Source organism: Thunnus maccoyii, chromosome 2, assembly GCF_910596095.1.
Source record: "Thunnus maccoyii chromosome 2, fThuMac1.1, whole genome shotgun sequence".
Lineage (NCBI taxonomy): Eukaryota > Metazoa > Chordata > Actinopteri > Scombriformes > Scombridae > Thunnus > Thunnus maccoyii.
The window spans coordinates 38,311,507-38,339,183 of record NC_056534.1 but is presented as its reverse complement, the minus strand read 5'-3'; the positions used below and the strand labels follow the sequence as shown (position 1 = coordinate 38,339,183).

General features: G+C 42.0%; 1 protein-coding gene across 8 annotated transcripts in view; it reads left to right on the top strand.

The window, feature by feature from the left end:
- The window catches only part of ptprdb (protein tyrosine phosphatase receptor type Db), a 151,350-nt gene that overhangs the window by 62,342 nt on the left and 61,331 nt on the right, over positions 1-27,677 (top strand). The gene's annotated exons all lie outside the window — the stretch shown is intronic.

Sequence of the window (27,677 nt, the reverse complement as noted above, 5' to 3'; positions counted from 1 at the left end):
AGACGCACCGGGTAGGAAATTATTGGAGCGAGAGAGTGAGAGAGAGAGCGAGGGAGAGAGAGAGAGAGACAGAGAGAGAGAGAGAGAGAGAGAGAGAGAGAGAGAGGGAGAGAGAGAGAGAGAGAGAGAGAGAGACAGACGCGCGCTGCTGGATTATTTGGGCAGAGCGGCTGCAGCCACGGTGGATGGAATACAGACAGACGACGGACGGAGATCTTGAATCTATTCAGACTGCGAGTTTTTCCCAACGACAGCGCCGGGCAGGATGCTGATATGGTGAGCGCGCCTCTCCTTCATTTTGTGTGTAGTTTGTGTTATTGTTGACAGGCACAGCTGAGCGTTAACTTCTTATTATAATGTACGTACGTGCTGTACAGTGGGCTATTACGCATCTGCGTTTATCCGCTCAGATGTGTGTATCAGACCTCCGGTGTCAAACACATCAGACTGTCACCTTATCTTTTTCCTCCCCAGCATGAACTGTTAGTTGCTTTATTGGTGTTTCAGGTGGTCGCCTTGCCTTTAAATTGATGGAAAATCATTGTGATATTTCTATAATAGCCCCCAATTTATGATTTAGAGCGTGTCTGTTGCATTCAATTGTGAGTTCATATTGATCTTAATTTAGCCTAATCAATTGTTGTTGTTGTTTTATTATCTGCGATGGCTTCGTGATGTGATACAATATGACTGTCACCCGACAGTGATCTTGTCGTTCATTATTTCCCCATGGCGTCACAGTAACATTAACATACAGTAATAATACAGTTTTGTTGTGATGATCACATTGCATCCTTGTCAAATTCACTGTGAGATTACCACAGTTCTTCTTCTCGCTACGGGGCGACTCTTGAAATGAGGTTTTTAATGCTGATGAGAGATTAAGGAGGCTGTAAACCGCTTGGTTTTCGCTGGGGTATGGTGCTCCCCCTCAAAACATGCTCAGAGGTATTTTCTCACGACTGAACCGATGCCACAGGCACAGAGCAGACTGGATGGAGATTTAATGGTGCACGGACACAAAGCAATAGGATTTGTTAATGGCTGTCAGTCAGTTCAACCTGTTTTGAGTGGGCTGTCTGCGAATTTATGCAAAACTGCATGAACACTTTAGAGTCAAAAGGCTACAGTGGATTATTCTATATGGGTGAATATGTGTCTGTGCGTTTCGATCCAGCAAATACCTGTTTCCAATCAAATTAGACACAATATGAGTTTATTATCTTATTATATCATTAAGAGTTCTATTAAAATAGAACATTTTGATTGACTTCTATGAGACACATCACATCTGTTCACCTGTAAGATATAATGATTGGTTTGTGATTGACAGCCTGTGCTGCAATTTTGAAACATGACATTTATATTTCTCTTCGTACCAACGCTATAACTCAATGACTGTAATGTGCTGATGTCTGTTTGTGTGTGTGTGTGTGTGTGTGTGTGTGTGTGTGTGTTTCTGTCTGACAGTACTCAGCAGTCTTTCTCAAACACTGTCTATGGCAGCATTACAGACCTCACTAGCTTACAAATCAATTATGCAAGTACTTTTACAGCAATTAGGCTCAAGTGTGTGAGAGAGAGATTTACAGTGTATAGAGGGAAAGAGTGAGGTAGCATGACGTAGTTTATGCAAACAGCTTCATTACTAAGTGCTTTAATCCATATTAAGTGTTAACCTGCATATTGGGAGCCATATTTCATGTTGGAATATCTACATGTTTATGCACAATTATGCTTTTTCTTAGCTAACGTGCAAGTATATATTTTAGAAATAATAAATGAAGTCAAGTAATCATCTTCTATCATACATGTGTATTGGGTTTAAGAAAAACGGGTACTTAATGTAAAAATGTCAATTGTCAGTTCAATTTTGACATTTTTCAATAAGAAGTGGTTCTGCTGCAGCCTGTAGATGATCTGTGTGGGCACAGTAGGCAAGTGGACCACAACCTGTTTTACAACCAAAGCCTGCTACTCTCAGGTCAAAGGTGCCTTGTCACATGCCAGTCTGTGAAGGAACTAGTGCTTCACCCCAGCTGATCTTCCACTGTGGTGTGTGTGTGTGTGAGAGAGAGAGAGAGAGTGTGTGCATGTACATACGTGCCACTGCAGCTGTTCCTCCTTTCAGAGAGATTAAGTTTCACAAGATGTGATGGATGCCAGTGTCTGCAGAGCCAGCTGTGTGTGTGTGTGTGTGTGTGTGTGTGTGTGTGTGTGTGTGTGTGTGTGTGTGTGTGTGTGTGTGTGTGTGTGTGTGTGTTTTTGTGTATTACATGTCTGTCAGCGCATTTCTGCATTTCTGTGCGCACATATGCATAGCGCTGCGCCTGCACATGTATGCATATACATGGTAAATGTCCGTGTCATTGCCCTGAGGGGTTGGGTCAGGTTAGGAGAGGTGACATTAAGGTCAAGGATGTTATGAGTCGGGTTGGTAATTATAGTGACTGAGCCTTTGGGTCCCACAGACCAGGCCAATGCAGGCTAAAACCAGGAAGACACGAGCAGGTCAGCAGAGCCAGATTGCTGCCTGGGTCAACGTGTCGTGCTCCAAAAAAAAAAAAAAAAAAGAGAAAAAACCCAGCCGAGATGAAACACAAGATTACACACATTTACTGTTTAAAAAGCTCTTTTTTGTCTCACAATCAGAACTTATTTCTCACTTGATCATGCAGAGGAGTGAAAAAATAGCACATTTTTTATTCACTGTGGTAACTGCAATTTTAGGGGTGTTTTTTTAAGAATATATGTAAAGGTTTTCAAAGAGGCTATTTCGAGAGACAGCCTTCGTGGTGAAAAGAGGCTGAGCAGGCAGGCAGAAGGCTCCTGCTTCAGCTACAGTTAGCCAGCATCCAGCTGTGTTGCTGCTTGCAAAAGTGATAGGATGTGGCGCGGAGAGGAGTGGAGGAGGTGGACGAGCAGCTGAGAGGAGTGGCGGAGGCACAGCCATGCTATTGATTTACCTGGCAGTCGGAGGGGACAGCTTCCAATCTGTCTCAGCCTCCCTATCATCTGTCCGTCAGTTCAGCCGTGTCTCTGCCTTCCTGTCTTTTTCTCCGTCTGACTTTAAGATTGCCCCCTGCTCTCACTTTCCCATCCTCCTGCAACATCTAATCAATAGCATGCATTTCTGTCATCTCTCTGTTTGATTTGTTTGTTCTCTGTTTGATCTATTTGTCCATGTTGTGCACCTCATCATCGCTTCTTCCTCCTCACTTCCACTGCTTTTTTTTTTTTTTTCTTTTGTCACTCATCCATCTTCTGTCTTCTTTCTCTTCTCATTCATCCGTCACGCAATCACACCTCCATACAGGCTGTGAATTGGTGATTAATAGCAAAGATGTCTTCACCTGTGGGGAGGAGCATATGGTGAGATATTAAAAATTTAACTTAAGACTTTCCTCGCTTCATCTGTTCTCCGCTCAGGCAGGTTTGTTCTTTCTTGTTTGTAGCTCTCTCTCCCTCTATCTCCCTCTTTTGCTCTCGCTCCATCTTGTCTTTTCTCCATAAAAAATTGCTTTGTTGTTTTCTCTTTTTTTATTTCAATTTTTTTTTATCAAAGTGTTGTTTTGGCAGTATGGAGCGAGCAAACATTTTTTTGCTGGTGGACGTTTTTAGCAGTGTTCTGCTTGATATTCCATAACAGAGACGCTCTGGCATTGGATTTCCATATTTATCACATGTGCTGCGTATGCCTGGTGTGTGTTTGTGTTGGATGTTTCACAGAGGAGGCAGAAGATACGGGGTATGTGTAATGAGGAACAGACAGAAATAGAGGAAAGAGGGATTCGGAGAGGTAGATATAGATATATAGGGAGAAGAAACAGAGACAATAGCAGAGACATTTTGAGAGTTTGTGGTTGGGGCGATCCCTTCACAACACCCCCCCCCCCCCCCCCCCCCCATGTTCCAATCAGAGGGAGACACTCTCAAGGAGCCAGGCACAACCACAACAATTCCATTTTCCAACCACACTTACACGCAGACAGACACACAATCTGATCAGAATATGTTCTGCTCCTCTGTAGACCCCCCCGTCCCGTCCCCCCCCCGTCCCCCCCCCCGCCCCTCTCAGTTCCCTCACGTTAATTGTCTTCTTCTCTCCTGTCCTATCTTTCAACTGTTGTCTTCTTGCTGTCTCTTTCTCACCCATGCTGTGCTCCTTCTCCCTTGTCTTCTATCCCCATGTGGCACGCATGATGGTTTGACATAGCAAACTGGTGCCAGACCACAAAGCCTTATTTTCCCTCTGCAGTTCTTTCTCTCCCTCTATCTGTCTCTCTCCTCTCTCCCGCCCCTCCTTACTACTATACAGTTTAATCTGCAGCAGGGGCTTAGTGGCACGGCTGCAGGACTTCCACATCACTTCTTTCTCTCTGCCAGAGGATTTGCTGCTGTTTGCGGCCGTTCCCTCGTTGGCCCTCACTGTCCAAGGTCCTCCTCAAAAGCTATTTACTTATTTAATTAATTATTCATTTTAATTTCTTTCAGTTTTGGCTTTGCAGCCTCCTCTCTCTCTCTCTCCTCACACCCTCTCCACAGTTGGGCCTGTGTGACATGTGTTTGCACTACATCTTATTATTTCCATCTTTAATCATTGTCCCATCAACACAGCCGTAAAACTCAAATGATTTCTGTGAAATTGCTTTTTTTCTACAGCATCCAAAGATCCACAGATAAGGTTCTCAGCCAGAGTTCGCTCCAGTTTTTGAAGCAGCAAAATATGTAACTTTATTCACTTAGACTGACGGTCGTCCAGATCTTTGTTTTTCATTATTATTTTGGGGAATTTGCCGACATGGTTGGCACTACGAGGTCACTGCTGTGGGCCGTTTCTTTAGGTGGCACTCTTCTTCTTTGTTCAGCTGCTCATAGTCATTCTTCTTTTGTGTATTTCAAACCACTTTTGCGACTCCAGGAGAAGAAACATATGCTGTATCAATTCATGCGCCAGAGGATTTTTTCCCCCCTTGGAAAGAGCCCCCCCCCCCCACCTCCAGGTGTTAAGAACAATAAATCTAAAAGCTTTTCATGTGAACTCAGTATGAATCACTATTGTGTTATATCAATCAGGGTTGGAGTAGCAAAACATACATTTATATGAACATTTCATTGATGAATCCTCCAGGCTAAAGCTCGGAATGTTCCAACCCATCCTATGAGGAGTGTTTGCTGTGTATCCTCTGTGGGAGTCTTTACCTCTGCTGTCCCAGCCATGGCACAGCATCATCTCTTGGCCCAGTCTCACAACCTCTCCATTCACAAACAACGAGGCCAAGCAGCAACTGGACGCCTCAAAATGGCTCCCACCAATCACCCTCCGCACATTAATTCTATTAGTCTCTTTTAGCTGCTAATTCTTCTGCCTGTCCAGGATTAGCCCTCACCACTGTTTGTCTCTAGATTTGTAATTAATGACTTTGATTGTCTCTTTCTGTTTGTTTTTGCCAATTGAATCAGGATAAGACTGTCGAGCTGAGCTTTCCCTTTGTCTCTTCGTTTATCCTTCATCCTGTTGTCGTTCATTTCCCCTCTTCTTCTCTCTTGGGGGCTGAGAGTCCGACACAAATCCCATTTCTTGTTGTTCGTGTTCAGGAATTATGTTCTGCCTCCCCATTTCCCTCAGACTCCCTGAGGCACCTGGGATTAAATGATGTGCGATTGTGTGTGTGTGTGTGTGTGTGTGTGTGTGTGTGTGTGTGTGCGTGTGTGTGTGCGTGTGCTTGTGTGTGTGTGCGTGCCCGCAGGCAGTTTTTCACAGCTTTTACTATTAGGTTTGATTGTGTAAGGGCTTTCTGTGTGTAACGATCATAGTAAAGACTGACCTCAGATAAGGTTTTAAAGGTTTACAGGATGTAACTCTCTGTGTGCCATGTGGGCTGTGTGATTGTGTGGGTGTGTGTGTGTGTGTATGCGTCCCTGTGCACACTGATATGTGTGTGTGTGTGTGTGCGTGTGCATGTGGATGAATAATCTCTTTACAAGCACCAAACAATTGAAATTACTAGAAATGCTCTGTCCTCAGAAGACAGAACGCCACAACCCGACCTGAAACGTCCTGCTGTATCTACGGATTTACTGTATGTGTTTCATTTATTTGAATTTGTCGATGCACATGTGTGTGTCAGCGTGTGTGGAGAAGGGCACATGCAGTACACATGTCAACATACTGCTCGTCTGCACATGTTGTATGTGTCTCGGAACACGTGTTGTCGTAAACTTCCTTCATTCCTGTGAGGAAACTTGGTTGTAATGTGATCTGGTGCCACAGTCAGTAAACACATTACAATACACATAATACTGTTGGAGCACTATTAAGGTAAGACGTACCATACCATTAGACAGCCTTTGCATAATTACACTGTGTCCATCCTTCACCTCGCACTGTAAACATGCACTATGAAATCATTTCCTCTCCTCTCTAATGTATCCCAAACCCCCTACTCAGCAGTTCCAAACTACTCCATTCCTGGACAGCCTTTAGACACAGGAAGTGCCTTAGCAGGTCTCTCAATATCTCAATATTAAATTAGACCCGTCATTTAATACATCCCCTGGTGTAGAGATTGGCATCATTTTCCCTGTGCATCCTCTGAATCTCCCGGCCAAAGCAAAGAGACACCTAACCGACTGCCAGCCTCCCCCGTGCCTTTCATAAGGAGCTCCTGTAATAGGTTTATTGAAAATAAGGTTGTCTTCTAGAGTTACAGACCGGGTGCTGCCTCTGTCTCTGCTTGGACGTCAATAAACCATTGGGGCATTTTTCAATGGACTGATTTTGAACTTCTCTACTTCTGTCATTGTATGCAGTTTACAGCTTTACACTGTGCATAGTTGTATTGTTTTGTTTCTTGCTCGTAATTCATGAATGCAAATCATGAACAGATTGCATGTAAGAAGGGAAGTAAGTGGCGAACCACAACACGTACTGTAATACATAAATTAAGAAAGCAGGAATTGTGCTTGTGAGATTTAAAAAAAATTAATTTGAGTTTGTGAAGGCACAAAACAAATTCCTCTACATCAGCTCCAACTCTTTGTGCTGCTGTTCAAACCCCAAAACACTAAACGTTCAATTAATATATCACAACAAATTCAGGCTTTTATGTGGGACATTTTCAGAGACACAGAGAGAGCTTATTAAGCAGCTTCTGGTCATCAAATAAGTTCATTATATAAATTTAATTGGCCCTCAGTTGTTGTAGCTGTGTGCTTTTTTTTTTTGTTGCTTTTTTTTTAGAAGAAGCGACACAGTTACACTTCAGTCAGGTTCAGAATTCAGTCACAGCACAGATTGATCTCCTTCCTTCTGCACAGCTCTGTCACCTCATGACCCCGAGCTCTCTGCGCTCCCCAGTGGGTATGTGCATGTCCACATGCACAAGAGTGTGTTTTCTGTGTATGGGTGTGTGCACATATTATGGGGCATCTGTGTTGTCTTTCTTTTCACAGAAAGGCAGACATAAGGCAGTATCAGAAGCATGACACAGACATACTGTATATTGTATGTGTACAGAGTTAAAGGCACTAAAACGCAGGATTATAACGTAATCTGACATTTCTTGGCTGATATGCTGATTCACCGATTAGAAACCAGTCTGCCATGCCAGCAGCGTGCGTGTGTGTGTGTGTGTGTGTGTTTGAGACACAGAGACATGATGACAGATAATGTGTTTGTGTGTGTGGGAGGGGGCGTTTTATTTGCAGGCGAGCTTAACGTATGCTGCCTGCTAGACCACATGAAAGAGAACAATCATCCGAATGAGAATTGCAAAGCTACATCTCTCTGATTGGAATTCAGCAAACCTCCATATTGGCAACACACACTCCATCACTCTCTCTCTCTCTCACACACACACACACACACACACACACACACACACACACACACACAGTGAGTCAGTTTCTGATAAGCTTGCCTACCCCAAATGGACTGCCCAACTCATGCATGCACACAAACACGCACAACCACGCAAGCAGCATACATTAAAGCTTGCTCAACAAATTGGCTGCACAGCACACACATGCAACTGCAACTCAGTGATATTTTTTCCTGTTGTAGCGTGTGCTCATTGTAAGCAGCCTAGCGGTGCTGCTCTGCTCTCCTCATAGACTATTTAGCTGCTTCTCTGCTGCGCTGGGTGGCAGCCAGTAAAATGGTGGCGCTTATTGTAGAAGGCTGCTGGCTGCCATTGATTTGGCCCAGCAGGTCTCTGAGGATACACACTGTTGCCCTGCCAGCTAGGCTCAGGGAAGGGGACTGTTGTGTTTCTGCGTGTGTGTGTGTGTGTGTGAGAGAGAGATATAAAGAGAGAAGGGGCCGTAAAGTGCAGTTATTGGAGTGTACAGTCGTGTAGTGTGTGTGTGAGGACAGCGCTCATTCTGCAGCCCGTCTTCTGCTCTAACTATATACTGCAAACTGTTTAAAGCCCTTTGGGAAAACTATAGGAAGGTCCAGAGCAATCAATTAGGTGTAATGCTTTTGATGTAGTTTCCTGTGTTTACTCATCAAAAGAGAGCAGCTTGTTGAGAGAAGTGCTGTTTTCGGGGATACTCCTCTGTATTTTCCTCTTTCATTTTTCCCCCCATACTTCGACTCCTCAGACAAGCTTTGAAAAACAAACAAAGGGAAGCTGGCATCAGACTATAAATAATGCAGAGACACAGATTGGGGTCAAATGCTTTGGATTCCACAGCACATATACGCCTGGATGGGAGATTGTTCACACACATTCACATTAAACATTGTTTTTTGATTCTTATAAGCAATATTTATTCCCTAGTGAGCAGTCAGTGTGATATTTAAGTGCACATGCACACTCATTACACACTGCCGAGCACACAGACTCTCTCATGCACACACTTTCTACTGTATACACACACACACACACACACACACAGAGGCTGTTTACATGTCCCTCGATGACAAAGCGTGACAAACGAGTCTGTTCGGAACACATTTAGGTCTCGTCGCGCGCCAACCTCCACCCATTCCTCTCCTTTCCCCTTTTCCTTTTCATAACTCCGACAAGGGCAACTCAGCCATCCTCTCTATCCACAGCTCCTATCCATCAGCACGCTGCCATAACCTGCCGCTGCTCTGTGATAGATTACTTCTCATGTGCTGATGTATTGGCCTATCAGACTTTGAGGAAGTGACAGATTAGATCATTATGTCCCGTTATGATTATATGAGTCTTGTTATTTTATATATTAGTGTTTATCCAATGCAAGTTTGTGTGTTGTTATATAAGAAGCACTTTTCATTGTACTTCCAAGGAGGGCAAGAATGAGAAGAGGAGAAGAGTTGGAGCTCTTTTTTATGTGGAGGGAGCTGTAGACATAAAACAGCATTTCTTTGAAAGGAAACCATTGCATGCTCTCACATTGTATACTCTTTGTACTCTCTCTTACAATTTCTCCACCAATGACTGGCAGAAGAAAAATTGGTATTTGTGGCTATAAAGTGGATTTATTCAGCTGTTTTGTATCGGTAATTGGTGCAAAACGATGAGTTTAGGGGGAAGCTCTTTCTCTGTGTCTGAAGTACTGAACATATCCTTGATGTTTTAAATGGATACAAATGACACATTTACAGCCATTGTGATGCCACATTGTCAAAAAATACTCCAAACAACAAATTTGGCCCCAGAAATGTAAGCTACATCGCCATTTGATATTTTCTTAAGCGCTCTAGTGTTGGCTGGACTTTTTTTGTTGTTGACATAATGCTTGATGTTGATCGACCTCATTTGTTGTATATTTGACTGCAAAAAGGGTCAGATGTGCCAAAATGTTTATTCTTAAAATAAAAATAAGAATACTATCAGAGTTATGAATGTCTTTGATTGGCCACTGCTCATGATGTACAGCATTATTAAGTAGCACAGAGCGATATTGTTTTGATGAAACCTGTCGTGAACTGTGATCATGCATATTGTTAATCCTGTGAAGAGAAACTGATGTAATGGATGCAATAGACTTGCATTGCTTAAGCTAAATCGTTCATCATTGCCATCTGCTTCTCTTTGGAACTCTACTAATCTTGTGCATGTAATAGATTACACTGATATGATGGTCATGCTGTAAGAGGCTTTGAATTGTATATTTCAGTCTCCTTTATTTCTGTGGTTTTAGAAACAGCTGAAATTTGTATTTTCAACCTGTGTGACCATGAGCAGCACATCCAACTCTCTCTCTCTCTCTCTCTTGACTCGAGGTACAGCATCTTAAACATCTACGTGCAGCGGCTGCATGTTATGAAGTTTTTCCTCGTGCCTAACACTGAAATAACAAGCAGTGGCACTGAAAGTGCACCCAGTGTGAGAGTATCATATTATATCCTCAGATTCAGGACTTGAACATTATTAGATGCACTTTAACACATAAGCCCTATTTTTCTTAGCCTAACCCTGAAATCAATTCCAGAAATGACTTAATGCTCCAGCAGTCAAAAGCTGTTGTTTGACCCTGGAAATAGTTTATACAGTGGAGAGTATTTACAGTACATGTGCAGTGTTTTAGTGCTGGACTCATTCAGCCTATAGGCTTTCTCCCTGACCCCTGACTCCTAAATCCCCTCCAATGGTGCGTTGTCATGATTGATGACGTTATTAGGGACATCAGTGACACATAGAAAGGAGGACACGCTTCGATAGACAGCAGCCTCTCCTCATCTATCTTCCTCTTGTATGTGCGTGTATGCATTTATCAGACATGAAGCTGTGGGGTACGCTGCAACATTTCTGTCAGTCTTCATCAGCACAGGAGTAGGTTTTCTATTCCTGTTGTGACCAACTAAGAACATGTATCTGCTGCATGTTAGCAGGCACTGCATGTCACATATCCGTGTGTGAGAGAGAAAGAGAGAGAGAGTGAGAGGTCTCCATGGTACCCCTCTCCTCCTCAGTATTCTCTTCATGGCCCCCAGTCCCTTCTACTGTAAGACAAGCTCTGCATTGCTGTCACTAGCCATTATAACATATACAGCATCATACAGAGCTTCTCTCCTCTGAGGCCTACACATCAAACACACACAGGAGGAAACACGTGCACATATGGTCCATACTCGTGCACACACTCATCTGTCTCTCTGGCTCGCTTCAGTTTTGTTGCCCTCATCTTACACTTTTCTTATACTTGCACTCAGTGGAGGAAAGTAAATAAAGAGCTGTTGTGTACTGTACAGAGATACTTGTACTTTTTATAGTACTTTATATTTCTATGCCACTACATTTCAGAGAGAAATATTGTACTTTTTACTGCACTACATTTAGCTAGAGTTACTCATTACTGTGCAGATTTTGTATACAAAACAATCAGTTTATAACATCATATGATAATGATCATAATATTATACATGATACTTATAAAGTGACTTTCAAGAACTTTACACTATACAGTGAACACTAAGGGGAGGCATTAGTGAGACAAACAGCAGATAAACATAACACAGACTCACAGGGATGGGGGGGGGGGCTAAGAGAAGGCGCTGGGTCTTGAGGTGGGATTGGAAAACAGCAAGGGACTCTGAGTCTCTGATGTCCGGGGGGAAGGACTTCCAGAGCCTGGGAGCTGCCCTAGAGGAGGCTTTGTCCCCAAAACTGCGAAGGTTGGACTTTGGGGTGGAGAGAACCTCTCCCCCCTACCACCAACAGAGGTGGTTGGTAGGGATGAAGAGGAGCTCCGTGAGATGTGGGAGGGGCTGCTGGGTCAGAGACGGGGGACAGTGATTTAGTAATAGTGGTGATTTTGTGAGAAAATCAACACTTGGTACTGTTAAAGGTGAAATAATACAATGTACAGTATTAGTTATATTAGCAATATATTAGGATAAAAATGAAATAATATTAATATTATATAACACTCACAGGGGCCATTTTCTAGGTTACGAATACTTTTGATTATTTTCATCATTGATAATGTATTGATTATTTTCTCGTTAGTCGTTAGGTCTAACATCACTGTTTCCTAAAGATGCAACCTTCAGTTTACTATCATAGAAAACTAAAAAACAGAAAATATTCACATTTATGGAGCTGGAAGCAGATCATTTTCAATTTTTTTCTTAAATAATGACTCAAAATGAATAATTGATTATCAAAGTAGCTTTTCTGTCGATCGACTCATCAATTAATCGACTAATCGCAGCTCTAACATCTCCTGGTCATTGCTGCTCTTACTCAGAAAAATCTCCTTCCTCCCTTTTCTTTCACTTTCTCTGAAAAGTCTCAAAAACTTTGCAATAAAATTCACAATTGGTCCATCAGTGTAAGACACGAGTCATGTTCCTGCAGTCATAGAGCAGTGGGATGTGTTTTAACACTACAATAGTCATGGACCTGAAAAAAAAGCAACCTGGCTGTTACGTAAAGTGCTGGATCCACTTGAGACAGATGAAGCACAGATAGTAGCAACCGGAACTTTTTCGGGGGGCTGTTTGGGAAATCATGTCAGTCTCTCTCTCTTTCTCTCTTTCTCTCTTCAGACCACATACACACTGCAGGTCCAAACTTCCTTCCTCAATGACATCATTGAGTTGTGGTGCCCCCAGCGGCAGTGAGCCTAGGAAGGGTGGAGGTGCTGGCGCTGGTGCTCAGATGTCTGATTTGATTCACCCTGACAACCAAGGACCATTTGGGAGCCCTGTAACCACGGCAACTCCCATCACAACATTCTGGGTGGTTGGTCGACAGGGCCAGTCAGGGCCGGTGTTCATTGCATCCATTTTTAATGGCCAGTGTACTTAGTTGCTCTTCCTGGGCCTGTCTCCCCGCGGTCCCATCTCCAAGAAGGAGAGGCAGCCGCACTTGGTGGAAAAAGCCCCCATTACATATTTATTGTCCCCAGTCTTAATTATTGAGCCAGAGGGGATGTGGGTTTTGCTCTCTCTCCCTCTCTCTCTCTCTCTCTCTCTCTCACACTCACTCACTCCCGTCTCTCTTTTTAACTCGAAGGGATGAGATCTTCTCTTTCCTTCTATCTCCTTTTTCTCTCCCTTCTCTCCATTTGTCAGACCTCCATCCTCCTAAGCTATGCAACTTCACATCCATTTAAAGTAACCACCGATGGAAAATATGAGGTTTTGGGTATGCTCTACTCTTAGCAGCTTGTGCTCTGGAAAATGACACAGTACGTTTGCAAAATATTCTGCAGGAAGCAGAAGAATTGGCATATGTGACAATATAATCAGTGTGTGTCACAGCTAAAGGCAAATGATTTTGTGGCCCTTGCATGCATCTACTTTCTAGTTCATATAGACATCTCGTTAAGCATTTACAAATACATGTAGCTGCACTTCTTAGCAGACTTCTTCCCTACTTTAAATTGGCAGCACCATACGCAAGATATAATCTAGTCTCAGGCGCATGGTGTGTCCCTAATTGTAATAGTTATGGTTGATTATAGAGTTGGCAAGGACTTTTCAGTATGTTGCCATGCACAGCAAGAAACATCACAGTCATTTAAAAATCCCTGTTGAGCGTCCACATCTTTGCATTTCCCTGCATGTTATTTTGAGTCGTACTCATGTACTCCCACTCCTCCGCTGGGAGCAATAATCAATCTGAGGAAAAAGGTTTTGTAACCCCATCCTTCTCTCTCAGCCGTGGTAACATGACATCGGAGAAGAATGATCAAGAAATGTATTTTTGGACTCAATTGTCCATCGCCTCCCCTTTGACCTTCAAGGTGGTGTTATTGTAACACTGGTTACTTTACATCCTTTATGCTTTAGTTGACTTTATATTTTCTCTGTCTCTATTTCTGTGCTGTTATAAATGTTTCTCACTGTTGCCAGATATCAATAGATTTTGATCTTCCTCCGGGTTTTCTCTGAGTTTGTATCTGAACAGATGAAAAGGAGAGTTAAAGCATTGCTTTCATTTGTCCAGGCAACATGAAATCACCTTGAGTTAGTCATGGAATAAGTGTGACTCCTTACATTCATATAGAGCTATTCTTCATCTGGTATAAGTCAGTAGTCACTCTGATGCTCACTGGAGAGGAAAGTGTTTTTTTCTTTCACAATAGGAAGGCCATCTCTTGACTTGTGGTGCACAGTGGAATTCAATGAATGCATGAAGCAGGGTTGGTGAACTACTGCGTGGTTCCTCTGCCGCCGCCTTCTCCTCCTCCTCCTCCTCCTCCTCCTCCTCCTCTTCCTCTTTTATATAAAACAGGAGGTTCACTCAGTCATTGTGGTGCGTTGGATGTGTGTGTGGCAGCGTTGGGCTAACGGGTTGCAAAGTAACGCGTTAGATTACTAAGGTTACTTTTTCGTTGTAACAAGTAATGTAACACATTCGTTTTGAAATTCAAGTTATCAGTTACTTTTTCAAATAATCATCCATTATTTACATACATACATTTACATTATTGTGGCGAGCTGTGTGGAATGAGAGACAAGAAGGGATCTCAGTAACGTCACCCTTTTATTAACATACAACTCAGAGAACAGGAACTCAAAATACAGCTGGGGTCAAGAAATGTAACAGTCACCTCACTCATGGTTCAAACTATAAACCAGCACATTACAAACACTAATAAAACATAAGCAAACTCAACAAACTACTCAGTCCAGCACTAGGCATGATGGGAAATGAAGGCTGTCACTAATTACCGGATCTGTTTCTTTTGTTGCCACAATAAAAGAAAATCCCTGAAGCGTTTTCTGTTAATGCACCTGATCGTAATGTAGCGACAGCCTTCATTTCCCATCATGCCTAGTGCTGGACTGGGTAGTTTGTTAAGTTTGCTGTTTTATGTTACTTATTGTTAGTGTTTGTGATGTGTCTGTTCAGAACATGGTGGTTTATGTTGGTGATTATCATTTCTGTGCTGGGTTACAGTTTGAACCATGAGTGAGTTGGATGTTACATTTCTTGACCACAGCTGTATTTGTTACTGTTTCTGAAGGGTTGATATTGTTGAGAACTACTTCCTGTCTCTCCTTCCGTACTGATCACCATAATATATATGACCAACATGCGCAAGGAATCGCAAAGGGGTTTTTCATTTTTGGTAACACAAAAGTACATTGTTACATAACAAGTTACCTTTTAATGGCAGTAATGTTATAACGTCATGTGTTATTTTTAAAAGCAATGTAACCCAACACTGGTGTGTAGCAGTTTCTGTGAATGTCTGCTTGCTCACCTCAAGCATAAGACCACAGGTGAATGCCTTAGAGTGCTAGAAGTGCATTCTTAACAGGGCAAGGAGTGGAAGGTAAAGGACTGCCTATTTCACACTTAAGAACCGCAACCTATTGAACACTCAGTTTAGATAGTATATAAAGGAAGAGGATGTGGGAGATGGGTTATAACTGGAGCAGCATGTGGATAAAAGGTCCAGTTATTGAAGGGTTAGCCCGCTTCTGGGCTGAAGGAAATCCATATTTTATTTGACGTGAGAGCCGCTCAAGGCCTGTAAATTATTACTGCTGTATTCCACCTGCTCGTGGAGGTCACCCAGCCAGCCAGATCAGAAGATATGTGTGTGTATGTGTGTGTGTCAGCAGCCCCGGTAGCCTACTGTACAGTAGGTGTAGCATGTCACAGGGCCACAGCAGTCACACCGTAAGCATACTGCAGGCTCATCCATCCATCTATCCATCCTTCCCTCCATCCATCCATGTACTAAAACACATTACAGAGATGACTGCCTCCGATGTGCCACTTTCCCCCCAGCACTAAAGGCTCTCTACTGTATGCCGCTGGAGGCAGGGCGTATCATGGCCACAATGAGAAACACAAAAACATATGCACACACTCACACGCACATTCACACTCACACATGGAGGCGCACATGGACAAGTAACTACATTTACTCGTGTTGTACATCGCTGCTTTTTGAAGTATTTATACTCAAATATTTCCATTTACGAGACTTTATATTGTCACTGCACTACATTAGAAAGGGAGATACTGTAGTTTTTATCCTGTTATCTTTATCTGATGGCTGTAGGTGCAAGTTAAAGTACTTTGCATAAAGATTTTACTAGCAAAGCATAAAATAAGTTAATAAAATATAATGTATCACTATTGTTTAACATCTACAGTAGTCACTGAAACCACATAGAAATTAAAAATGCTGCTTAAATGTTAACATTTAGCTCTCTGAAAGGGAAAATTGATCCAGTTATTTTCTTTATCGATAAATGTGCCAATTATTTTCTTGATGAAATGAATCATGTGGTGAGTAAAATAGTGTCAGATGTCCATCACAGTTCCCCAGAGGCCACATCTTCAAATAGATTTTTTTGTCTGACCAACAATCCAAAACCAAAAGATATTCAGCTTACTATAGAGCGAGGAAAAGCAGCAAATGATCAGATTTAAAGCTCTGGAACCATCAAAAATTCTTGACATTTTTCTGTCCAACAGATTTCTTAATCAGCTGAGCATTTCTACTCTACCATATACTTTTGATTTTGATTCATAAGTTCATTTAGCTGCTGATGCTTATTTACTTTTAAGTAGAATTTGATGAAGTGGGACTTTTTCTCTTACTTAAACATGTTTGCGTACTTTTCCACTGTGGTTTTGCTTCTTTTACTTAAATAGTTTATGTAATAGCTCCGGTTACGCAGTGACATCGCCGTGCACTTGACCAAATGACATTATTACATTACATTCCTTCCTCTCATCCGTTCTTTCTTACTTCACCATTTTTTTAAGCGTCTTGCCCCCCAGCTGGTGCTCATCTCTCATCTTTCTCTCACTTTCTTCCTCCATCTCTTCCTCTGTAGTCCTGCTGAGCTCTAATGCACCGCTCAATTAGTCTTCGATGAGGTTTCCACTAAAGGCTGGGTAAATAGGTAATTACATGTTGTCATCCCCCCACCTCTTGCTAATCCACTCAACTTCATTCCACTCCTCTCAGTCTACCTCTCTCTCTCGATAGCATGGATGGCTGCCAGAGATGGTCCAATAGAGGCCCAGTGTGGGCCTGTTAGTCACAGCTGGCTTAACCCTTCGATTGGCCACGTTCAGCACTTTGCTTAGTGCACAGTTTTCACTTTTTTTCAGCCTGCTCTTCAGCTGTGTTATTTGGGACACTTTATCATCATAATGGGAAAACTGGAACCACCCACTGGCTAAAGGCTGATGTAATCCTGCCCTGCTAATAGAGACACTAAACACGTCCAGGTGTGTTTTAAACACTTCAGATACTCTGTCATAAAATGTCAGACAGAGAGGTGAAATGAACGGTGACAGATGGAAAGTAGTAGTGGGAGGTATTTGTACTTTTTGTGTGATGGACAGTCAGAGAGTGTAGGCACTGTGGCGCTGCGCTCTGACGGCTATTGATGCGATCAAATTACCTGCCTCAAGGCAACAGTCCACAAGCAGTGTGTGGAGCTGGTGGGATGTATCGTTGTGTTTGTGTCTGCTGGGGCCAAGAAAGGAAACAGAGTATTTATCAGCTTTACTGCTGCTGGAATAAACGGATGCAAATGCGTTGTCTTTGGGTTTTCCTCATCTGTTACATCAACAGAAACAATGTTTACTGTGATATATAAATGTTGATTCAACATTATCCGTCGAGGCAGGCTCACAGATTCTGCCGTTGTCAAGGTCTGGCCATTATTCAACAATGTCGTAACAATGTGGATTTTCATCTTTCATGTGTTGGGACCAGGCCGCTTTCATGCAAAGAGCAGCTGAAAAGGACCGAGCTTCTTTTTGGGAAAGGCTTGCATTCAAACATTAAGGGAATAGGACAGAGAGAAAAGAGAGTAATGCCTGCAAAATGAACTTTGAAATAGAAATTTAAAAAAAAAAAAGTATTCAGAATGGAAATGGAAGGAATTTAAAATGAGAAGACTTTAGCTGTGGTGCACACGATTCATGGAATTCCTATTTTGGATACAAAGGAATCAGAAATAGTGTGCTTGTTTGACATTCCAGTGCCCTGCTTTTCTCAGGGAGAAGGGAGATATTTGTGAGACCAAGACTCACACAACTGAAGAATGAGAAAGTACTGAAGATAAATAATAGTTTGTGTGGGCCTTTGGAGATAGAGAGACAGCAAAACAGAAAGTGATAGGAAGAGGATGGGGTTTGTGAGAGGAGAGTGGAGTAAGAAAAAAATGGAAGGAGATGGAGAAAGGACGGTCAGGCTGGAGGAATAAAAGAAGGTAGAAAGGAAGTGTGCAGGGAGGGAGGGAGGGCAGACAGAGTGTTTGGGGAAGCAGAAGAAGTGATAAGTCGAGTACAGCCAGACAACCTAAATCCTCATCTCAATCAATCACATTTTCCCTTCCTCTCCTCTCAGTTTGTCTTATTGATTTCTTGTTTCTGCCACTGTCCGGAAAGCCGACTCAAATGACTTCTCAGAGTTTTGGGGGCTTCGTCTCCCAGTGAAAACTACTTTGGTCATTTGTTCTCACAGCTATGTAAGGGGAGATAAGGGATCACTAGAATCTCGTCAAGCAAATGGTGCAGTAACACAGTTTCTAATAAATTCGGTTCATATGTGAGTATTTAACATGTATCTGTTGTGTTATAAGCGAGACATAATGCTGGCTGGATTACAGTCAGTGGGATTGCAAGAGTGTGACATTGATCACAGTTATTTATAGGTGTTTTGGTGGAAGTCAAACTCAGGTTTAATGTCATTTAGAGAAAGGCTAAATCACAAGTTTGCATAAGCAAATTGCAAAGATTTGAGTCTTTTATGTCTTGGCTTCACTGACCTGCACCCGGCAGTCCAGCCAGGGTGTCATTGCTGAAGACCACCTGCCTCTCTTTCTGCTCTGGTAATCGGCTCGTCCATGATCTGGCACATGGTGGTTTCCAAAATGCAAACGTTTCACTACCCAGGTGCCTGCATCCAGGACATCAACATGGCCGCCTTACAGCTCCTTCAGCAACTTGCTGGTAGACGGGACTCCGCTGTTGTTATTCATGCCAGAATTAATGACACCAAACTTCAACAGTCCGAGAAACTCAGAGTGGATTTTGTCAGATTCATTGACAATGTGTTAGACTCTGGTGAACAGTGTGTCATCTCCGACCCACTCCCCACTTCCTGCTTTGGCCAGGTTCATCAACTCCATGTTTGGTTGAAGGGCTACTGCCTGGGAAGGGGCATTCCCTTTGTTGACAATTTTACCTCCTTACTCAACCAGTAAAAACTTTTTAAACATGATGGTCTGCACCCAAACCGCACAGGATCCCACCTTTTGTCCACAAACATTGAGCTGACTCTACACCCAAAGTAGAATCAAAAAACTACAAAAGTTATACAACCTGAGGCCCCGTGAGTTTCACCTCTCATGTTCTTGTTAACCCTTCTAACTCCAGATCTGTTAGTTTGAGCAATCACAAGCCTAGTTCCCCAGCTATATCTTTTAATGTTACCTCCTTTTTCTCAGTCCCTGTGATTAGTAGGAACAGACAAAAGAAATGCTTTATTCACCATCATTCTGCTGCCAGACTTAAGAACTTGATTACTTTCTCTTGCAAGCCTCAACCTCCAAAGTCCGTTTCTCCAGTTGTCTTTTACCTTTTCAAAACCCAATCACAGTCAAAAAACTCTTTTATTCTTAGTGCCTTTGTTACCTCTCACAAAATTTAGATATCTTATGTCTTACTGAGACTTGACTCCAATCAGGGGACTGCTGCCCCCTGGTGGAGCTTTGCTCACCTAACTATAACTTTCTGAATGGCCCAAGTTCCACAGGTCGAGGTGGAGACATCGCAGTGGTTTATAAGAATCACCTCAACTGTGGTGCTGCTGGATCTTCTCATAGTTCGAACTAATAACTTAAAATTTAGAATGACATCCCAGTGTGTTGTGTGGTTATCTACTGCTTTCTCCAATCTGCTTTCATCTGTTGTTCTCAAATTTGAAAAGATCCTTACTGTTGGTGATTTTAATATTCACATAGATGATCCATTTAATTCCGTAGCCACAGAATTTCTAAACACTGCAGAATCATTTAACCTTGTACATGTTTCTGGCCCCACACATAACTGTGGGCACACCCTTGAGCTTGTTTTTACGCTTGGTCTGACTCTGAACTCCCTGCATATGTCTGGCTTAGTTTCTCATCACAAACGTGTAATTTGTGATTTGGTTCTACAGTCAGTGTTGACAGAAACAAACTATACAGTCTCGCATCTTTAATGAGCACTCTGCAGTTGGATTTTCAGCTCTCTTCTCTGATTCCTAAGTTTTCCAATATTAATAACTCTGTTAACTGGTTTACTGATTTGAGCTCTTTAGCTCTTGATACCGTTGCTCCAAATAAGATCAGACTGGCCCCAACAATGACGAGCATAACCCTCGGTTTTTCATTATACTATTAATCAGCTTCTGAATCCTGCTCATTCTGGATTTCTTGTCACCTCCTCTGATGACTGTGAGACGTTTATAAATGTCTTTCTTGACCAGATCAGTGGACTCAGATCAAATTTCAACCGTAGAGTTTATCACTCTGATCGAGTTACCTGCCCTGTTCTGCTGCCTGAGTTCAACCCTATTTCCATGCAAGATCTCTTGTATAGTTTCTTATATGCGTCCATTGACCTGCACTGCAGACATAATTCCAGCTAAATTTCTTAAAGAGGTCCTGACAGTCATTGCCCCCTGCCTTCTTTCTATTGTCAATCAATCTCTCTCCTACCTGACTATTTCAAGAGAGCCAGTGTCTTCCCTCTCCTTAGTTAACTACAGGCCCATTTCCACTTCCCATCATTTCTAAAATTCTTGAAAAAGCTGTTGATCACCAGCTTCTCCAACGAAGTGAGGGACACAGTAGCCTTGTTAAATTTCAATCTGGCTTCCGTTGAGAACATAGCACTGAAACAGTACTGCTTAAAATAACTAAAGACATTCTTATTTGTGCAGATGAAGGTAAATATTCCATTTCAGTTTTACTTGGTTTATCTGCGGCCTTTGACAAAACTGATCAAGCCATTTGATGAAGTGATAGACTACTGAAGTGGGTTGATATCTCTGGTGCTGCACTCAATTGTTTTTCTTCATACTTGTCTGACAGACACTTCAATGTTCACATTAAAATGATGTGTCTTCCTCAGCTCCTTGAAATTATTCTGTTTTCATTATATATGCTACCTGATGGCCATCTGCTTCACTCCTTAACTGGTATCTTTTACCGTTGCTATGCTGATGATACGCAGCTTTACGTCTTGGATAAACCAAATAACCTCAATAACTTTACCAACCTTCATGACTGACTAGCTTCTGATGTGAATTGGATATCTCAAAATTTCCTGCATCTCAATTCTGATAAATCTGAGGTGTTTGTGATTGGCCTGATTGTTTTACTAAGGAGTTCAGTCACTATATTGGCCCCCTCACTGGCAACATCAAGACCGCCTCTAAGAGTCTTGGTATCCTTTTTGACCAACATTTGAACTTTGAACCTCATGTTACTAAGCTGATTCAGTCTTGTTTCTTTCAGTTATCAGTCCCACATCAGCCCAATTCTTGTTTCCCTTCGTTGGCTTCCAGTAAAAAGCAGAATGATGTACTAATGATGTACAAGGCCTTGCATGACCTGGCACCTGCATATACAGTATAGCAGAGTTGTTGAGCCCCTATTCTAGCTGTTGGCCACTCTGATCATCTGATCAAGGCCTTTTATCTGTTCCTCGCTCCTATTTCAAATCCAGAAGTGACCATGCGTTTGCGGTTGTGGCTCCTAAACTTTGGAACAGCCTTCCCCATTAAAATCTGCTGAATCTGTGGTTTGTTTTAAGTGGCTGCTGAAAACTCATTTCTATAGGTTAGCCTTCTTATAAATACTCTCTCTTTGCTTTTAGTTTTGTTTATTTTGGTCATGTGCTTTACTTCTTGTCTATGTATCATGCATATGTATGTGTGTGTGTGTGTGTGTGTGTGTGTATGTGTGTATGTATGTAGGTATGTGTGTATACTTGTTTTTGTGTGTGTGTATTTTATCCTATATCTGAAGCACTTTGTAACTGTGTGTGCTTATAAATAAAAATGATTACAATGATTATTATTTGAAGCTGAATTTACAGTGTTTTATATAGTTTAAAGAAACTCTTTCAATGCATAATAATGAAATATTCAAGGTGTGCTATGCAAGGATTCTCTGTCTCATTTATATTTTATTGTTTCAAGATTTCTGTAGAGTAGAATTCGACAATTTTTGCTTACAAGTCAAGTAAAAATCGTTCGGGAGTCGAGTCATAAATAAGTCAAATCTAACAGAAGTTCTGTCTAATTCAAGTCTCCAGTCCAGACTTGAGTCCACAAACTGGATCTTTCACTAACCTTAAAGATCCCTTCCAGACGTATTTTAAGACAAATAGAAATACTCTGCTTTAAATACTAATTAATGGCAGACATGGTTTTTCAACAAAAAAGTTCCAGTACCTTGTTAAAGATTCTTAAACTTACATCCACTCCTTCTCCATAAATATGTTTCTGGACACGAGATGTCTCACACTACTCCCACTGAAAACACGATCCTCAGTTTATGTGCAGTGGAGGTTTCAAGTTTCCACATCACTCTTGTGTAAGTTGTATACTGGACCGCAATAATTGTCTTAAATTGTGATGATGTGTTCTTGGACTTCTTGATTGTTTTTCTTGGTTTTTATGTCGGATGTCTTGTTCTTCTTCATGTGTTTTTGTATTTTAACGTCTTGGGACCATGTTGGAAATAAGTGTTTTCACTTTAAAATGTTATCCTTTGGATTTTTATTTTTTGTGTCTGATAATCCATAAAAAAAATCAACCAATCAATCAAGACCACAGTCGGCTCCGAACTAGTTGTGATGTCACCAGTCATGCTCATATGTATATGCTTTGAACTCAGATTTAAGGTGACAGAGAAACTATTTCCCCTTCAGCAGATAATTGTGAAAACAGCCTTTCACTGTCAAACTCTGCACATCTATCATTCTGCACAGTGAAGCTCAAACATCCAACTGAAGGAACAAGAAGAAAAACACATTTTTGAGTGTGGGGGGACTTTAAACAAGCTGCGTTAGCTTCCTAACCGCAACCAGTATCTTAACTTGGCATGTGTGAACCGAATGGGATTAGCTCATGAGTAAACTCTGGCAGTGTAGGTTGTAAAAAACTTCATCCAGGTGGTGAAAAGTTTCCTCCAAAATGTAATTGGTAGATGCAAAATTGTTGCATACTAACATGCATACATATGAATCTGGAGGATATGAAGTTGAGGTTTGTAATCTACTATATGTGTCTCTTTCCATCCATGTAATACCAGCGTCTTTGCAGAGGTTAAAGAGGTGGTTTACTGTAGCACTCGCTCCCTTGCCTTGTGTCTCTTTCATGCTAACACACACACACACACACACATCAGAGTACAGTGCATACAGTGGTTGCTCCTGGGTGCCAAATGTAGGTGAGTCACCCAGTGCAGAGGCAATTAAAACCTCTGTCACAGTGTGATGTCATCAACTGCTGTCCCCACAGACACTGACACTGGGTTGTGTTCCTTTAAAGATCAACGTTTCTCTTGAAAACATGCTCAGGGGTTACTTCTGAAGTCTGTTTGAGTCTGTTTGTGTGTGGCAGGGGAGACGACAGATCACTGGTAATCAGCATGTGTGCGAGTGCATGTGTGCACACATGCTCAGTAGTCATATACATCAAACAAACACTCTCCCTTCAAGCCATTTCCAGCTATGTTTTGTTTGTTGTGCTATGAGAGAGACTGTTATATTTTGCTGGCATTTTTGCACATCTTATTTACATACTGCTCCTTATCTATCCGCTATGAGCACGCTTGAATGTTTGCAGACTCTTCTGTGAGTGACACGGCGGCGTCTTCTTCTTTTTTGGTAGCTCAACTAGTATCAGTTTAAGGAGTTGTTAGATAAACAAAACATCTGTTGTAGTCAAGATCACCTCAATTGAGCAAAGACGGAGACCAGAATTTAAATTCTTTAAGTGACACAGTTTTACTCATTTTGCATATTAGAACACATTCACAATGGAACATGATGGACTCAACAGGTCAAAAATAAAATCTCAAGCTCTTGAGATCTTCAGATTGAGTAAAATACTGTGAGACCAAAATGAGACTGAGGTCACTTTCATGCCTGCTCGGGTTCATGTTCACAATGGCTTATTACTGGCAGCTGACTGATCACTGATTGGACAGTTTTCGTGACTATCGTCCTTCATCGTCAGTGCTGCATGGATCCACATGGAGGAAAGAAAACTGTAGTGACTGACAGCAAGTCATCCTGCATCGTTTTATCTGCTCTGGAGTTTATCATGAGTAGTGACTAAAAGCTAGAAAGGGGATAGTGATATGGTGAGAGGACAGCTCACCATCAGTAGATGGATTTAAAGATCCTCACCAGAGTCTGCTTGGAAGTAGATTAGTTGGCACCAGAGTTTGACTGAAAGCTTTCACACGAGTCCAAATGAATCAAAGCAAACATGATCATCTAAATATAAAACTGTTAACACGTTCGTGTGACCTCGTTGCTTTTCTTAATGGAAAGCAGGAGTATCTTGTTTTTTCTTCTTAGCCTTGAATCTGGTTTTTCGTACAACACGATGATGCAACAAACACAAATTGTCTCTACATTGACGTTTCTGTCAGTCTGCCTATTTCAACAGGACAAATAGAATAAGTTAAGCGTAATTGCATTTGGTGGCTCAGCTTTGGGAATATCAAATCAAATTAGGATTATCAGTGTTCTTTTCCATGGCACACGGTTCGCCTTAAGCTATGCTTTTCAGGATCTGTCTTTAGTCTTTGTCTCTATCTTTCTCAGCGTCCCTTCCAGCTGTACGATGCCTTCACCATCTCGTCTGCCCCGTCCGTCTCTCATCACCCGCCCACACTTACTTCTTCTTTTCTTTCCATTTTTAGATCTCATTCTGTCTTTTAATTTTCTTTTTTGTCCACTTTTGCTTCCCCCGTCTCACGACTTTCCAGCCTCACTTAATAAATTGTTTTCTCTTCAGCAACTAATAGAAAAACTACAACACAATGTGACAAAATGTTATAAAATGACCATTTAAACGAGGCAAAAATAGATCAATGCTGTTAATCCAATAAACAGCCAGCTAATGTAACAGCAACTTATCATTAATTGGGTTTTTTTCTGATGTTTATGTAACTGGCAGTTTTTAAGTATTATGGTTAAAGCTTTTTCAAAATATTTAAACCCATTTTCTATTTATAATGATTAAAGTATTACAGTCTTACATGAAGTATTAGATTTATTACATTTTCTTAAAGCATTCGGAGGGACATCATATTACATTTTGACAAGTTAACACATTTTTCCAACAGTTATTACAAACTCTGTTACAACATTTCTCTCTCTCTCATTTCCTCCTCTTCCTCCGTCCTCTCCTGCTCTTCCTCAACTTCTCTTTCCTTCCCTTCTCCACATGCGTCCTCCTGTCTGTCCTGTGAAAAAACACAAGCCTGTCTATCAGTCTTTTGAGTCAGTCTTTGTTCTGTCAGAAGCTATCCCACAGATAAGTGTGACTGATGGCTGCAGGCCCGGCCAGACAGACACTATATAATTGAGTGATAGAGACTAATGTAAGTGAATAGCTGAGAGCCGACTGTGATCCACAGCAGCAGCAGCAGAAGCTCCGGCACCGAGGGAGGCTTTCTGTTAGGCCCTCGGTAATACTAGCGACAACAATCTGGTGACTACCTGGCTGCATGTGTGTGTTTGTATGTGTGGCTCAGGTTATCTCCTTTTTGTCTCCTTTACATCCCATGTCTCTTTCCTTCTCCGTTTAGTAGCTCTGTTTACCGTTTATTTCCTTCTCCTTCCATGCTCCTTTTTCTCATCTCTCTCTCTCTCTTTTTCCTCTCCCTCCTCTCTCTCCCTGTTATCTTAGCTCTTTAATTAACGTGACATGCTGTGAAGTGAGATACTAAATAATGCAGGCTTTTCCAGTGACATTGAATCATTCGAAGTGATTAGTTGCCACATGCAACACAGGCACGCGCATACACCTGCACACGCACACAACACAACTGATGCCCTTCTTTATCAGCCGTCTACCTTTTAATGTTTGTATTCATTTTGCAGCAAAAATGTGGGCTTAATTAGACAAATATCCACATGAAAGCTCTATTGAGAATAGAGTGTATTAGCAGCATGCATTTTAAACGGCGCCAGCAATTATCCCATATAAATACAGTATGTAAAGGTTGCATCAATGTTGATATTGTTAACTAAAAGGAGTGCTTAAACAAAAATCTATTGGTTGAAAAAGAAAAGCTTTAGTCAACAAAGAATGAACAACCAAAGTAAAATTACTCTGAACAACAAAAAAAACTAATTAATTACTTAAACCTGGAATTGAGCTCAAATATCCAAAACTGAATAAAAATCAAAGAAAAAACTGAAATCTGTTATTGCTCTGTGTTTTGAGTAGATCCAGTAGATACTAGAGTTTATGCACTTTCCCATATCTACTGTAGTAGTGTAAATCACATTGCAGAGGACTCAATTTGTGGTGGGAGAGATCTAGGTTATCCCAAAGCAATTGTTTCAGACCAAACCAAGTGGAAAATCCAGTGTGGGTTTAGTTGTTTGCTGCCTTGGCTGCAGGGATGCTAAGAGCTCTAGGTTCCAGCGTTCTTCTACCCCCACCCCCGCCCCCGCCCCTTGTCTTTTTTTAATCAGATGGTTTGTTCAGGAGTGGAGGGGATTAAGACTGCTGCTGCTGCTGCTGCGGCTGCTGCTGCTGCTGCTGCTGCTGCTGCTGCTGCTGCTGATGATGATGATGATGATGATGATGATGATGATGATGACTCTGTCCAGTTTTGGAGAGCCCACAAACACATGCACGTACACACACACATACATGTAGAAATTAGACGACATGCAGGGTGCACAGAGGCAAAAATAGACATGTACATGTATGCATGCAACTGTGTGTCACGTCTGCACACACACACACACACACACACACACACACACACACACATGGGCGAGCAATTCAGTGCAGGCAAAGTCTGTCTTAATATACAGACGTACGCATGCATGCACACACAGAGGCATCAACGTACGCATGAACTAGCCTGTATGCATGCACATACAGCGCAGGCCTACACATTCATTCAAGCAAATATGCACATTACATATCTAAACAGCCTCTCTCTCTCTCTCTCTCTCTCCTGTTCGCCTCCGCTCACTTCGAGCGTCTCTCACTCAACACTGTCAGTGTCTGGACAGCAGCAGTGATCTGCCATGTCTCATTGTGTCATGTGATTTGAGCTGTGAGATTTCTGACACACAGACTGACGCCTGTCTCTTCTAATGCCAGACACCCACACCAGGCACTACAGATGGTAGAGAGACAGACAGACAGACAGATGGATGGAGAGAGAGAGAGAGAGAGGGAGGGAGAGAGTAAAAAGGCGAAACATCTGACTGAACGAAAGGAGAACGAAAGCGTAATAGTAAAAGACAAGATGAACGAGAAGGGAGGGAAAAGGGGAGTCAAAGAAACAGAAAACTACAAAAAGAAAGTAAAAGAGGAGAGGGAGACGAGGAGAGCTGAAGGAAGGAAGCGAGCTAAGGATGAAAGGATAGAGACATTGAGCTGTATGTTGATCCAACACTGTGTGCAACATAGCCAGCAGATAACACCAGTCAGTCTCCTCCCTCTTTAATCTCCCCATCATCCATCAGTCCCTCGCCCCATCC